We start from the raw sequence: 14682 nt of genomic DNA on the forward strand, positions 1-14682 counted from the left end.
GGATGCCAAAAGGGGAAGCATGAGAGTAGACAGTCTCCCTGATCTCCATTCTCGTGCCCAATGCCACAGTGGCCACCGGCAGCGAGAGGAGCAATTGCAGGGAAAGTCCTGCTCAGCCTCTGCGGCCCTGGGACGGAGCATGCTCAGTTGCTCTGTGGGGATGGCGTATGTGCAGTCCAGTTGCATGTAGGAACCGTGAGGGGCTAGCGCATGCTCAGTGCAGATGGCATCTTGGGAGAATTTAGCTGCCAAACTTTAACAAGTCTGTCCTAGTGTGTGTGAATCAACAGTCTGTCTGTGGCTCCCCTCTCCCTGGGCTTATAATTTGGCCAGATTTGCATGAATTTTCACAGGGATGGCAAAAGACACGTCCCTGGCACCAGGGTGACACCTCCACCCCCACCAAGTTTCAAGTCCTTGCTCCAAAGCAGAGGCACCAGAGCTTCTCAAGAAAACATGGGGAAGAATTATTTATTTTTTGCATGGGCAAAATGTATTTAGCTGCAATTTTGAAAAAATAATTCCATCTGAGGTGTGGACATGGGACACAGCCTGGAAGCAACCTCTGAGGTCATCAAGACCCCTCCCATCACAGGGGCACGGGGCATATCAGCCTGAAGGATTTAAGTTTTGGAAAGTTACAAGCAACTGAAAACTGGGTCATATAGTGCAAAGTGTTGGGCAGCTTTAACTAGAGGTGGCACTGCCAGCTCTGCGTATGATACCCTGAGTCTAAAGTGTGACCAAACGTACGTGAGTGATGCAATGAAAGAAGACGGGACTTTTCATTTTAGCCGTATTCGCGTGGAAGTGTTTTTGAGCACTTGTATGTTGCCGCCTTTGAATGTACTATCTTGTAGTCTGCTGCTATTCTGGTTTGTGTTTTGTTAGTGCTTTCACGACTCTTAATACACAATTCCAATTTATTTGGTCGCATGTACTGGAGGATAAAGAGCATTCATCTGTTGACACAAGGAGAGCCGTGCGAGATAAGGCAGAAGGCACGTCAGCGTTTCAAGGGAGTATAATTGCATTTGATTAGTGCAGAGAGCTTGGCAGAGCGGATCTTCTGAGACTTCACCCTGGCGCTGATCTTTCAGAGTCAGAGATCAGGGACACGAGGGAATATCAGAGACCCGACTCTGCAAATCTTCACACAGTTCTACAATGTAGTATAATTCCCTGAAATGCTGGGGCGAGTCCGTAACTTGCAGCTCTTACTACAGCTGCTGAGTCTAGCGTTCGTTGGGTTTGTGAAGGAGGAGCTGAAGGCGCAGAGTGGCACCTCACTGTCCTTCTGCGTCTTATGTACTTTTAAAAAAAAGTTTAGCCTGTTTTTCTTAACTTAGAAGATGTTGCTCATAGAAAGTCCCTGAAGAACGGCCTGAGCCGCTATGTAACACAGAGAATAGAAGATGGGACCTGACGTTTTCCTCTGGACTATCCTCTTTTTTTTTTAATTAATGCTAAAAAGGGGGAGCTGGCTCTGGTTTCAAATAAGCCTCCAAGTTGGGTGGAGAAGCCCTTAAGCTAATTCTCGGGTGCACATTGGCTGACTTGATATCAGTGGGGATTGGTTGGGGTTGGTTCTGCTTTGAGCAGTGGGTGGGACTAGATGACCTCCTGAGGTCCCTTCCAACCCTGAGATTCTGTGATTCTATGATTGATTGATTCAGTGCTTCTGGCCTCTGAACGTGGGCAGGTTTGGATGTTGGAGTTCCACAGTCCAGTGCTGCCCTCCAAGTAAAAAAACACTTTTACTGGAAAAATTAAGTGAGCTACGCAAGATAGAGGTGAGGTGATTGGTCATCCCTGAACGAGAGCCACATGTGGTGCTGTGCTAGGCTCTGGAGCCAATCTGCAAGCCAGGAGCAGATCTGGTGACTCTCAGGACGGGTATATAAGCCTTGCAGGAGACGTAGCAGCTGAGTCTGCCCAGTGTCACTTCCTGGCTTGGACCTGTCCCCTGCCTGATAGTGGTGACAGACTCCGCATGCCTTTGTCTGCTCCAGCCCTACCCGTGCCTTGTTCCTACTCCACTCTTGACTCCTGGCTCCGGCTCTGACCTCTGGTCCCTGGCCTGGCTGCCATCACACTGACCAATGAGCCGGACTGCCGCTATAGGATCGTCTCTAGTTAAGCAATACCACACATAGAATTACCCATGGTTCCAAGTAACTAGGGGTGTGTGGAAGGCCAATGAGCGCTAGATCTACTGGGACTCACCGCCTCTCCAAGGATAGCCTGATGATTAAGGCGCTGGAGTGGGATTTAGGAGATTGGGATTCACTTCCACATGTCACTTAATCCTACACTTCTGTTTCCCATCTGTAAATGAGATCATATTCCCGCCTCTGTCTGTTTGGACTGTAAGCAAGGACCATCTCCCACTCTGTATCTACACAGCACCTAGCCCAATCTCTGAGGCATCTGGGTGCTACTAGAATATTAATTGTGGTCCCAGCGATATGATGTAGGTCCTCAAGTGTGAATCTAACCTAATCAGCAACTCCAAGGGAAGGCAGTAACTCACGGACTCTAACATTAGACTGGCTTGCTAACGTAGAGGAATGTTCTACCGCCCGCTGATCCCTGCGTTATAGATCTGCCATTTTAAAGTGATCTGTGACCGTTAGCATTTTAGTCCACAGTGATAGAGTTCTGGGGAATGGAAAATCCACTTGGGGCAAGTCTTGCTTGCTTTAGAGTTAATGGAAAAATAAACTGGTTAGCCGTCGGAATGTAATTCACAGCCCCTCATAGGACATCTGTCTTCAGGTATGTATTTTTGCAGTGACTGTCGGAAAGAACAGTACCAAGAGTTCCCATTGTGGGTGGACGCTGTGCATGGGCGGGTTGTGTTTGATTTGAGTCAATGTCACACATGCTAATAACAGTGGGGTGGGAGGCTGTTTTCCAGTGGGGAGCATTCCCTCTGATTGTAGGAGCTTGCGTATATACTTAATGAATGAAGCTGCGTAGCTGGCTGGCCTTGCGAGGCTTTACACTCGACTTGATGGCATTTCTCTGCTTGTAATGCAATAACTTTTGAATGCCACGTCCAGTTAATTCCAAAATTTAAGGGAATGTTTCAGGCATCAATGGTTAGAACTCTAATGACTTTTTCTGGGGGGCGGAGGAACTGAAAGTAGAAAATGGGGGACATCCGGAGGAGCCCCTGGCATTTGGCTAGCAGAGTTATTGGCTTCTGCCACCTCTGTAATTATTGGTTGATGGCAACCATTAGCACATTCCCACATAACAACCTCTCCTTTTAGCCTTGCCGATACTCCCAATAGAACCTAAAAGTGTTGACATCCTGGGAGAGAACGAAAGAAGAATAATATGTAACAAATGGAAGAAAGGGGAATTTGATAGTAAGGAATATAAATCAGAAGTTAGAAATTGTAGAACATTGATAAGGGAAGCAAAGGCACACAAGGAGCAATCTATGGCCAACACAGTTAAGGACAATAAGGAGTTTTTTTGAATATATCAGGAGCAATAAGAATCCTGACAATGGTATTTGTCCATTACTAGAGAGAAATGGTAGAATTAACAATAATAATGCAGAAAAGGCAGAAATTCCAATGTTTCTGTTCTGTATTTGGTGAAAAAACAGATGACATGGTCTCATCCTATGGTGATGATAACACTCTTTCCATTTCAATAGTATCTGTGGAGGATGTTAAACAGAAGCCACTAAAGTCAGACATTTTTAAAGCAACAGGTCCAGATAACTGACATCCAAGAGTTTTTAAAGAGCTGTCAGAGGAGCTTGTTGGACCATTAATGTTGATTTTCAATAAGTCTTGGAGTACTGAGGAAGTTCCAGAAGACTGGGTGAAAGCCAATGTTGTGCCAGTTTTTACATAGGGTAAACTGCATGACCCCAGGTAGTGTGTGACGTGATAAAAAAACTAACATGCTGTCAAATTAACAGAATACACATTACGTGGATTTAAAACTGCCTGATTGATAGGTCTCAAATTGTAATTGTAAATGGGGAATTGTCTGCAAGCAGTGGGGTCTCGCAGGGATTGGTTCTTGGTCCTACGCTATTTAAGATTTTTGTCAATCACCTAGAAGAAAACATGACATCGCTAGTAAAGTTTGCAGATGACTCACGAATTGGGGGAGTGGTAAATAATGAAGAGGACAGGTCACTGATTCAGAGCGATCTGAATCGCTTGATAAACTGGGCACAAGCAAACTGTGTATTTTAATCTGACTAAATGTACACATCTAGGAACAAAGAATCTCGGCCATACAGTATGGGGGACTCTAACCTTGGAAGCAGTGACTCTGAAAAAGATATGGGGGTCGTGTTGGAGAACATGCGCTCCCCGTGCGACACTGTGGCCAAAAGAGCTAACATGACCCTTGGATGACTAAACAGGGGGATCTTGAGTAGGAGTAAAACGGTCATTTTACCTTTATATTTGACACTGGTGCTACTGCTCCTGGAAGGCTGTGTCCAATTCTGGTGCCCACAGTTCAAGAAGGGTGTTGAGCAATTGGAGAGGGTTCAGAGAAGAGTCATGAGAATGATTAAAGGAATGGAAAACCTGCCTTATAGTGATAGCTTTAAAGAGCTCAATCTATTTCGCGTAACAAAGAGAAGGTTAAGAGTTGACTTGATTAGTCTGTAAGTATCTACATGGGGAACTAATATTTAATAATGGGTTCGTCAGTCCACCAGAGAAAGGTGTAGCACAATCTATTGGCTGGAAGTTGAAGCTAGACAAATTCAGACTGGAAATAAGAGGTACGTTTTTAACGGTGAGAGTGACTAACCATTTACTAAGGGTCGTGGTGGGTTCTCCATCGCTGGATTTTGAAATCAAGATGGGATGCTTTTCTAAAAGCTCTGCTGTAGGGATTATTTTGGGGCAGGTCTCTGGCCTGTGCCGTACCGGGAGTCAGGCTAGATGCTCCCACTGGTCTCGTCTGGCCTTGGCATCTAGGAGAATAAGAATGGTGATGAGAATGGGGCACACAGATCCCCTGGCATGGGACGGAGCGAGAGCGTTGCAGGGAGTCCCTAAAATAGATGGGATGGGAAGATGACAACAGGGAACCTGTGGGGGCGGGAGGGAATGGAGGGATGGTAGGAGCCCAGATGGGCTTCTAATGGAACAGGTGACAAATGTGGGTTCTCTTAAAAGCTTATTCTGTTCCATCGCTCTTAGTGTTCTGAATAAGAAGACTGGGTCTAGCGGTTTCTGGGCTATCCTTGTCTGGCCTGAGGCAATACTCTTGTGATAGTGCCTCGAGTCCTCAACCGGACTGGTCTCTGTTCAAGCCAGCATACAAACATGGCAAATGGCCTTCCCTGTCCTAAAGCGCTTACAATCCTAGAGTAACACAGAAAGCCAAGGTCGGTTAAAAACATTCCCATCCAGCTGGTTGTTCCAGCTTAAGTTGTGGTGTGATGGGAACCAGTCCCAAAACTGAATGCAGGTTTGCTGGGCGAGGTGTAACAAAATACAGGAGAAAAATGGAGGGGCCCCCCCTTTTGTTTTATAATCATGGAGCAATTTTTAGTTTGATTTCTGACGTCTAAGAAGAAAGGAATAGGATTTGATTTCAATTTTTACTCTAGAAAAGCTGCGACATTTGCAATGTGTTGTGTCTCTGGCTTGATACCTTTAACTGTTGGTATGGTGGCCTATAATGTGGGGAGAGAAATCTATGGACTATGATTTGAATGTGTTTTTCTTAACCAGGGCTTGCAGGTTAGCAGGCAGAATATTTTCTGTAGAAGGCAGAATATGTATTCCTAAGTATCTGAGAGTTTATGAATGAGAGAGCAGGATTGTGAGAATGTTCACAGTGAATTTCAGCCTATTGGATTTAAGGAAATAAATGTATACCCCAAAAACGATGGCGTGGGGGATTTCTGTTGTCCTCCATGGCAGGAAGAGATCTCAGCTTTTGACACAGGTGCTTTGTTTGACATGCTCAGTCGAAAACTCTTGGGAGCACTGAGTATATTGCTGGCACAAAGGCTTGTTTGGGAAAGCTTTTGATCTGTGTAAATGGCTTGGAACTCTTTCAAGCCACACCATTTAATAGCCAACAGAGAGCACAAGGGCAAAAACTAGGAGTGGGAGGAGGTGGGGCAGCCTAAGCGATAAGTACAATGCAGTGGAAACGGGGGATGTTTCTACCCCAAGCTGGAGTCTAGCTTTCAGAGAGCTGGGTAGTAGTTTCATTTAAGATGTTCCTACACCAGTGCAAGAACAGCCTTTCGTGTGCAGGCCCACTCGACGGGATCATAGGCTTTTCCCACATGCAATCCGGTGATTTAGAGGACAGAAGGAACTCAAATGAGGCTTCCTGGCCCATTAAAATAGATTCTTTTAAGTGTAATAAGGCTTTGGACAGTTGGCAGGTGGGACTGTGGCATCTTACATTGAATACTGCTCTTTAAATGTAAAAGGCTCTGCATTGGGCACGGACGTTCCACTTTGATGCCCACTGATTTGAATGGACACTAAAAACTTAAAGCCCCTTCACAACTTATTCTGATCTGGAGCGACGCAGGAGCGTCTTGACTGGTGGAATAGCACGCAGCCCATGCGGACTGAGGGCTGTGCTATGTCTGAGCCACTCTCTGCATTCCCTTCGTGTGCAAAGCTAAGGACTTTATGAGAAGTATGTAGACGAGCTCAGTGTTACGAAACTGTGGTCTCATGGGGTAAACTCTGTTTATGAAAATCGGACACAGCAGTGGCCAAAGTGCAGACCGACCTAGGATGTTAATTTTTAAATGAAGTGAACTGAGATAAATACGAACTGTGTCCTCAAGCTGCAGCTAATCTTCCTGATTCTCCCTTATAACTGAGTTCACACCACTCAGCTTCATGTTTTGCATGGCCCATGGGGACTGATTTTACTGTTTCCCTCCTAGGAAAAGAGACATTGTCCTGGCTGGAACAGATCAATGGCCAACTCTAGCCTTGTGTCTTTTCTATCCCTGTGATCCCTCCAAAAATGTAGCCAGGCTGGAAAGGAGAGGGTGGTCTGAACAACGGTGGCAGGAGAACACAGTCGGACACATCTCATGCTTGGGGACTGGGTGCAGAGCCCTGTATCACACTATACGGGAAACCTGAGCTACTATCACTCGTTAATATCAATATTAACTGCTTGGATGATAGGGATCAGGGAACAAGATTTAAAAGTTAACAGATGCTTCGTTTTCCAGCAGAACAGTTAAGCGAGGGTTACGTCAGCGTAAGAATCAAGAACAACTCCGCCGAAGTGAACAGACGCTTGCATAAGCAAGATCAGAATCAGGCACCAAGGAGCAGTCCAGGCACACTTCCTGCCTGCTGCCTGGGGGCTCTTTCACGCTGTGATTGGGAAACACCTCAAGTGAGCACTGAGAGGACAGCAGTGAAAAGTGGGGGGACCACAGCGGCCAACAGCCCAGGCTCTAAGACCTCGTGAGGTGAGACAGTCCCAGACGTCAGGCAGCAGCCCCAGCCACAGTATCTACACCACAGTTAAACAGCCCCTCAGCTGGAGTCCCTCGAGCCCTGGTCAGTTGGCATAGGCCGGTCCCAGGTCTCTACCATAAGGGAATGTCTACACTGCTGTTAAAGTACTCGGTCACAGCTGGTATCCGCGTGCATTCCACAGCTGGGTTCTTGGGAACACTCCTTTTCCTCTCAACTCCCAAGAGTCTGACACAGGGTTAAGAGCCCTCTGCGAAGACATCAAGAGACCCCACTGTTTGAGCGCGGGATCAGAAGTCAGATAGGATTTCAGCTCCTGTGTATTGTAAGTCTCTCTGTTTTTTTTTTTTAAAGGAAGCTTTTAAATTAGAATTAGAAAAATGTAATTAGGACCAGAAACTAAGCAAGGAGCTTGCCCCAGGAAAAACAGGCCGACAAGAGGCATAAGCTCTGCTTTAGCCAGGAGTCCTATGCTGCCAGCTTAAAAATGTCAGCTTTAAAAAAAACAGCCAAAACACATGCTGCTGCCGAATGTGTTTTCAGACGCTGAGCTGTTGGTTATGGTGTGAGGTCTGTGTAGCGGCAGCACATGGAAATGTAATCCCTCTTCATAGGCCCTGGCCAGGAGATTTTCAAAAGTCTGTTCGACGCTAACTTATTTCCCAGCACTATTTTATCTGGGGAGGCCATGATAAGTAGAAAATTGCTATATTAACGTAGAAATGCAATTACACCAGCTAGAGTAAACGTTAAAGGAGTATCTATTGTCATGCTTCAGGGCACAACCTAGACTTGTGGAGTAGGGTCAGGAAGAAAGTCGCTACATATACAGCCACATCATGGTATAGTCCAGTTCAGCACTGACTTTTGAAGTGGAACCTTCCCACCTGATGATCCCACTCTCTGTTGGCAGCGAACTTGATGTGGCTTTGGCGAAGCCCGTTTCACAGCAAAGCATTGCCCTGTTTCTCCAAGAATGCTACAAAACTCCCCCTAAAAAGGGCCCTGTCAAGATAAAAAATCAAATAGGTTCATGCCATTTGTGTACAGCACTTTGTTAATGCGCCTGCGTGTTGGAATGAGAGTTATTATGCCCTTGTTTATCTTGTGCTGGCTGTTGACATCTGGGCTCTATGTGGTTAGCATGATGGTTCTGGAGACTGGTTAGTTTTGCTCTCCAGTTCTCACATGTTAGAACAAGACTCTCTGGGTTCCCAGCTTGGCAGGGGAATGCTGGAATGTAAATAAATTGTGTCGAATTTTTTTTTTCCATGCATTATTACTTTTTTTAGTTGAGTAATTTAAATACCAGGGGCTTAGTCTCCTGAGAGCTATTATACTTTGGTCTAATCGTGAACTCTGTGGAGAAAGTGAATCAGGAAGTGTTATTTACCCCTTCCCATAACACAAGAACCAGGAGTCACCCAATGAAATGAATAGGCGGCAGGTTTAAAACAAACACAAGGCAGTATTTCTTCACACAACATCCAGTCAGCTGTGGAACTCCTTGCCAGGGGATGATGCGAGGGCCAAAACTAAAATGGGGTTCAAAAAAGAACTAGATAAGTTCCTGGAGGGTAGGTCCATCAATGGCTATTAGCCAGGATGGGCAGGGATGTAACCCCATGCTCTGGGTGTCCCTAAATCTCTGATGGCTAGAAGCTGGGACAGGACAACAAGGGATCAGACACTCCCCTGTTCATTCACTCTGAAGCATCTGGTACCAGCTGCTGTTGGAAGACAAGATACTGGGCTAGATGGACCATTGGTTTTAACCACTCCGGCCATTCTTATGTCTTAATTCTGGTCGTTCACTTGGTGGCCTGTGATATGCAGGAGGGCAGATGAGATGTTCTGGTGAATCTTTCTGGCCTTAAACTCTGTGGCTCTGGAGAACCTGGGGCAGGCCAGGGAGTGCCCAGGTGGCTTTGGGACTCCCTAATTTTGACCTTCTCCAGGAACCAGCGCAGCCCCCCAAGTGGATTGGATCCAGCTGCCTTCTGTCCTGACCCCTGTGTCAGGTGGGCTGTGTTGGGCTGCTTACCTTGGCCTAGGCTGGGAAAAATCTCCAAGGGGTTGTTCCCCCCACCGGGCCCCTCTTGTTGAACAGAATTGGATTGATTTTTGGGGTGGCAAGGACTGTCTTGCAGGGCCACCCAGAGGATTCAGGGGGTCTGGGGCAAAGCAATTTTGGGGTCCCCTTCCATAAAAAAAAGTTGCAATACTATAGAATACTATATTCTCGTGGGGGCCCCTGCAGGGCCCTGGGTCTGGGGCAAATTGCCCCACTTGCCCCTCCCTCTGGGCAGCCCTCCTGTCTTGTCCGGCTTAGACAGTCTGCTTGGGGCTGCCCAGTGCACAATAGCTCACGTTGTGGCAGTTTCTTTCATCCTGTAGCTTGTCCCCTCCCGAGCTGTGGCATCGTGGATGTCGGTGTTAGAACGTAGACTGGCGTGGTCTGTGGCTGGCACATCCTGGATGAGGCCTGAGAGTGACCTGCAGAGCTGAGATGCATCTGTCCGGTCAGATCGTGCAGTTCTGTTTGTTTCTCTCTCCCTTCATCCCTTTCTGGGCTGAAGGGGGATCAGTCCAGGTAGGAGCAGAGGTGGGGGCATCACGTACAGGCTCAGGGAGGAAGTGCCAGGAGCCTGCCAGGGCATCAAACTTCTAAACCCAGGCTAACTCTGAGGCTGGGACCGAATCTTGTCTTCTCCCCGTCGCTGATTTTCCCGGGGAAAGCCATGCACTTGTTGAACCTGCAGAACAAACCCAGCTTCCTCTGGGTGTGAAATGCCAGCCAGCCAGTCCCCTCGGTCCATGTGGGCACTTCCTCCTCACTGCACTGTGAGCCTTGTATTGCCCCCTGAGACTTGTATTGCCCCCCGACTTGAACTCTGCCATGTGACTCTCTGATCCTTTGCTGAGGAACAGGGTCGAGTTTCTCTCCGCTTTCCCCATGCTGAGTGAAGGCCTCTGAGCACCCAGGTTTGCCAGTCGAACAAGGCCAGGGATGAGTTAATGTCCCCTGCTTGCAAAAAAAAAAAGAAAAGAAAAGAAAAGAAAGAAATTAAAACCCCAGCAGTTCCTCCTCCTGTATCCACTGGGTAAAAAATTAACCAGCTTTTACAGTGAATTGGATGATTGTCCTTCGAGACAAAGAGCTGCCCATTGATCGCAGGCAAAGGAGTGCTGGGAAGGAGGTGTAATTACTGCTCTGCAAAAACACCGAAAAGCTGACTCCATAACCCCTAAGGTGGGAAGACGCGCATGCACTGGCCTCCGGGTCGGCCATTAGCTTTTGCTTTGCCCTATCTGGTTACATTTGAGACTGCTGTTTGAGCAGAGTTTGCTTTGTGATAAAGAAAGGCCCAGCAATCTTTCCTGATGCCGGGCTTGGCCCCGGGCTTGGCCAGCGATCTGCCAGCTTTCTAGAGGAAGAGATGGCAAGGAAACAAAGTTTACGGCTTATTTATTTTTGGAAGACAAACTGCACACGCCTGTCTGTAGCCAGGCAAATGGCATGATTTTTATTGATCTGTTTTTCATCTGGTGCACGGAAGAGAAGTAGCCCAACATTTACCAGCCCAGATGTACAATTTACTTGCATGCCTTTTTTTGGGCAGGGAGCGATCCACTGGCTCCGGACAAATGATTTCATGTTCTCGCTTCTGCTCGATGCAGCATGGTCCAAGCAGTGCGCAAGGCTCGCACGTAGGAGTCCCAGGGATCTGGTGCTTGGGAGCCCGAAGCCGGCTTGCATGAAAGCACTTTGGTGTCGCAGCCCCTGGCAGCCTGTGACACACTGTGCGCCCGCATATGTCAGTGCTTGCAACGGTACTCAGATAAATGCCACCCTGGTGCTTGCCCTTGCTCTTGCGGAACTGGGTGCTGTGTCCTCCATTGCTGGTGCAGCGACTGCTCAGATAGGGGCTGTGCCTATCCAGTTGGTCCCTACAGTGAAGTTCCCCGCATCCTGCTCACCCTTCGGGGACTGCTTGGAGCACGGGCCCTGCCTCCTGCCAAGCCCCTCGCTGGCTAGCTGTACGCAGGGCAGAGAATGGTCCTGCTCCACACTTGGTTTGTCCATTGTCCAAAGCAATGAAGAGACACCAGAACAATGAAATTTCCACTGCATGAGCAGAAACTCTGTGCATCCCCCTAGGGTTCCGTGCAGCGTTGTTCTGGGAAGGCCTCCATTTGGATCCATCCCAGCTTTAGCCCCTCCAGAGAAACTCGAGAGAAGGAAACTTAGCAAAGATCCAAACCCACATCTGAGGAAGGAAACTGTTAACGAAGATCCAAACCCAAATCCTAGAAACATAGATTCCAAGGCCCACAGGGCCCATTGTGATCATGTAATCTGACTGCGTGTGCAGCACAGGTCAGAGAACTGCCCTCCAACAATTCCGAGAGCAGAGCTTTCAGAGAAACATCCCATCTTGGTTTTAAAAGGGTCAGTGACGGAAAATCCACCATGACCCTTGGTAAATTGTTCCTAGGATGAATTATTCTCACCATTAAAAGTGTACGCCCAATTGCCAATCTCCGGTTATGAGCAAGGGTGTACCAACTGCATGCAGATCTGGTTGCCCCGTCTCAAAAATGTCATATTAGATTTGGAAAAGTTACAGAGAAGGGCAACAAAAATGATCAGGGGGGTGGAACAGCTTCCATAGGAGAGATTAAGAAGACGGACTGTTCATCTTAGAAAAAAGATGACAGGTGGCATATGATAGAGGTCTATAAAATCATGACTGGTGTGGAGAAAGTGAATAAGGAAATGTTATTTATTCCTTTCCCGTAACATAAGAACCAGGGATCAACCAATGACATTAATAGGCAGCAGGTTTAAAACAAACACAAGGCAGTATTTCTTCACACAACGCACAGTCTACCTGTCGAACTCCTTGCCAGGAGATGCTGTGAAGGCCAAAACTATAACATGGTTCAAAAAAGAACCAGATAAATTCCTGGAGGACAGGTCCCTCAATGGCTATTAGCCAGGCTGGGCAGGGATGGTGTCCATAGCCTCTGTTTGCTAGAAGCTGGGAGTGAGCGACAGGGGATGGATCATTTGATGATTCCCTGTTCTGTTCATTCCCTCTGGGGCACCTGGCATTGGCCACTGTTGGAAGACAGGATACTCGGCTAGATGGACCTTTGGTCTGACCCTGGATGGCCGTTCTTATGGAATAGCCGTGCAGGGGGCACTGACTTACGTACTGGTTGAACGCCATGTATGCTGCTGGCTTTGGCTCAATAGCCAGGTTCAGAGCTGAGGGTCTCTGGATCACCTTAATCTTGCAGTGATTTGTTTCCAGATGGAGGGTCTCTTACTCCAGCCCCAGGCCCACCTCTTGGTGGTATATAATAGAGCAGAGGGAAATAAGACTTAAATGGGCGTGAGCCGTTCTGAGAATCTGCACGGGAGTTGTGCTGCACAGCCTGCCATACAACAGTTGCCTGGCTTGGGCCAGTAATCAGCTGGGCTGATTTAAAATCAGTGACTTCGAGGGTGGAGGCTCTGTGTACTGTTTTATCAGTCTCCCACGCCAGCCGGTTCTCCCTTGCCTGTGCTGCACCCAGATCTTGCACCGCTCTGGTGAGCTTTAACAGAATGAGCAAACTTACTGTTGTAAAAATGAAAGGCGGCCATGTCTGGAGGCGAATGCGTGTTTCAGGCAGGCTGGGAAGCGAACTGATGTCTCTAAATAGATGTGAGAAAGTTACAAGCCATTAATAAGCGGAGCCGAGATGGGAACGGATCCCGTGGGGGCATCTAAGCAAGGCCACTTTCTGTGCATGCCTCGCAAATGAAAAACAAGGTTATCCATTTCTCAGTGGGCTGCGGCGGTTTTAGAAGTGCTTTGTGGGAAGAGGAATCCAGAGGGGAATATTCGGGCGACTGGTTGTTGCAGGAGGGGAACAGTGACAGCTGCATTCGATATCCGCATACAGAGCTAATGAGGAGATTTTTAACGGCCGCTGGCGTACAAAGGAATGGGAGGAAGTGGCAGGCCCGAATGTTCTGTCGGCAGCTTCTGCCATGTGGGAATGGATTGCTACGGGAGAGGAGGGCCAGCATATTACAGCTCCCCTGTGATCCTTTCGAAGCCCTGACTGCCAGCATCAAACCCCAGTGGGAGTAGCGAGAACTCAGCACCTCTCGCAATCTCAGGCCAGAGGCTTTTGACCCCTTATCCAGCAAAGCACTTTTAAGCATGTGAGTACTCCCGTTAGCAGCTCATCAAGCCATGGGACTTGAAACAAAGCACATGCTCTGCTGGGCTTGGGCTGCAGAGCCGAGGAAAATGGCTCTGCTGATGTAATCGCCGTCCCAGAGCAATGGGCAGTGACATGGGACGGTGGTTTAGTTTTTCCCAGATGGCCATGAAAATTAAAATGGCTCCCACTGTTAGCTCCACAGAGGAGGACAGTGCTGGGGACGGACGGGGGGCGAGCGGCCGTCTGGCTGGTGGGGGCTTCCTCCTGGGAAGTAGATTGGCCCGTGTGGTGGGGAAGAGAACATCCCATCAGGATGTGTGGGGAACATGAGCTTGTCATATCTGTCAGCGCTAAACTCTGCTTTTTTGACTAGCCTGGTGGAGTGGCGCGGAGCCCAGACCCCAGGCCGGGGGGAGGGAAGGAATGCCCGGCCGGTTTTTGCTCTGATTACTGTTAAATAAACACTTGAGTCAACGAATAATTAAAAAATGTCTTGCCACTCTAGAGTAAACAGAGCACTTAGATTCTTCAGTGTCTTACCCTGCCCTGTCGGGCTGTCGGCTACAACAGGGGCTTCTGGTTCAGTCCTTCATCTTGGTATTGTATTAGAGAACAAGTTTGTTTCCAGTGACCAGCTCTCCTCCTAACGCAGCTGCTGTAACACCTTCCTGCTTTTCGTGGGTGGTTCCCACCAGTGGCCTGATCCTGAGGATTTGTACCCATCACTCCTCTTGCAGGCTCCGCTTGGGTGTCTCAAGGTTGTCCGATAAGTGCTAGTCCCAGTAGGGTATTTGCAGAATCAGGCCATTTACTCTCTGTTCCCAGCTCTCCTGAAGGGCTGTGTGCATTGGGCCTGGTTCTCCATTGCCCCGGCAAAGTGGCCGTGTGGATGATCAGGTAGCGTTTGCTGCTCGCTTTGCGCGGGTGTTTCTGATGAGACAAGGCTCACGGCAGGGGACAGTCTGGCTCAGTACATCCTGCTGAACTGAAA

The 14682-nt window shown here is 48.1% G+C and overlaps 1 protein-coding gene across 2 annotated transcripts in view; it reads left to right on the forward strand.

The window, feature by feature from the left end:
• The first annotated feature begins 7201 nt into the window (after window positions 1-7201).
• SEMA4G (semaphorin 4G) overlaps window positions 7202-14682 on the forward strand; it is an 80465-nt gene continuing 72984 nt past the window's right edge. The window contains exon 1 of one of the 2 annotated variants that reach the window (XM_050958011.1): window positions 7202-7791. The gene's annotated coding sequence lies outside the window, so the exon portion shown is untranslated. Of the gene's footprint in view, window positions 7792-13524; window positions 13690-14682 lie in introns of those variants that run through there. The other variant, XM_050958012.1, reaches the window with a different exon arrangement.

The sequence above is a fragment of the Gopherus flavomarginatus genome, chromosome 6 (genome assembly GCF_025201925.1).
Source record: "Gopherus flavomarginatus isolate rGopFla2 chromosome 6, rGopFla2.mat.asm, whole genome shotgun sequence".
In the NCBI taxonomy this organism is placed as follows: Eukaryota; Metazoa; Chordata; order Testudines; family Testudinidae; genus Gopherus; species Gopherus flavomarginatus.